The sequence below is a fragment of the Molossus molossus genome, unplaced genomic scaffold (assembly GCF_014108415.1).
Source record: "Molossus molossus isolate mMolMol1 unplaced genomic scaffold, mMolMol1.p scaffold_m16_p_21, whole genome shotgun sequence".
Taxonomy (NCBI): Eukaryota; Metazoa; Chordata; class Mammalia; order Chiroptera; family Molossidae; genus Molossus; species Molossus molossus.
Window position 1 is genome coordinate 31,036,856 of NW_023425357.1, and position 1,138 is coordinate 31,037,993.

At 44.4% G+C, this 1,138-nt stretch overlaps 1 pseudogene; it reads right to left on the bottom strand.

Annotated features, from left to right (window-relative positions):
• Positions 1-380: 380 nt before the first annotated feature.
• On the bottom strand, positions 381-499 carry LOC118639710 (annotated as a pseudogene).
• Between the last annotated feature and the right edge of the window lie 639 nt (positions 500-1,138).

A 1,138-nucleotide genomic window follows, 5' to 3' on the forward strand; every position in this document is an offset into this window, starting at 1 on the left:
ACTTAGCCCTGAGCTGCACAAACACAATGCAAGCCTAATTCCTTGAGATTGTGGGGGAGGTCGAGTCTCTGACTCAAGACCTCCAGGCTCCATGGACTCTGTCAGACACGTAGGCAGCTCCCAACAATTTCTTGGTTCAGGGAGTATTCCAATTTACTAAGGTTATTTTGACTAAACAGGTTTAGCTAGAGGGCACACAGTGACTTTCCCAATCATCAATTATGGAGCAGCACAATAATTTACCAATCATCAATTATGGGGTTATAAACATGCCAGCACAAGATGAGACTTGGGCCAAGTGAAGAGGGCGAATGACTCCAGTGGGAGAAGACTGAAGGAAGAAGAGAAATTTGGGGGAGGAGGTGGGGTAGTAAAAGCTGAGCAGGGGACTGCTCATTCATTCATTCAACAAACTGTTTTATTTAAAAAAAATTTTTTTTAGCAATAATTGTGCCTCGGATAAACCTCATTGGCTACGATACTGCCACTGCGCAAAGCTCAGCAACAACCTACAATGTCCTCAGCACTGTTCTAGTGGACAAACCAAAGACCCTGCTTTAATGAGGCAGCTTGAGAAAAACAATAAGTATAATTATAAAATCTATGTTAAACAAAAAACTTGTGGCCAAAAGCTTTTCTGAAAGAAAGGGTTTATTGAGTCATATGCTAGCCAGAAAAAGGACCCCGTTCTGGGACATAACAGAGTCTAAACCACCAGTAGCAGGGCTAGATGGAGAAGAACATGCCTCAGTCCTGAAGCTGGGGGTGGGGGTGGGGATCCTTTATACAATGGGTTTGGAGAAGAAAGATGCAAGTTATTTTGAAAGAACTTACACTGGCTATATTTATTTATTTATTTATTTATTTATTTATTTATTTATTTTTATCCTCACCCAAGGACACTTTTTCATTCTTTGTTCAGATAGAGCAGGAGGGAGAGAGAGAGAGAGAGAAACATCGATGTGAAAGGGACACATCGAGTGGCTGCCACCCGCACGACCAACCAGGGCCGGGGACAAACTGCAACCGAGGTACATGCCCTTAGCGGGAACCGAACCCGGGTCTCTCCGGACCGCAGGCCGACGCTCTAACCGCTGAGCCAAACCGGCCAGGGCTACACTGGCTATATTTAAAGAGG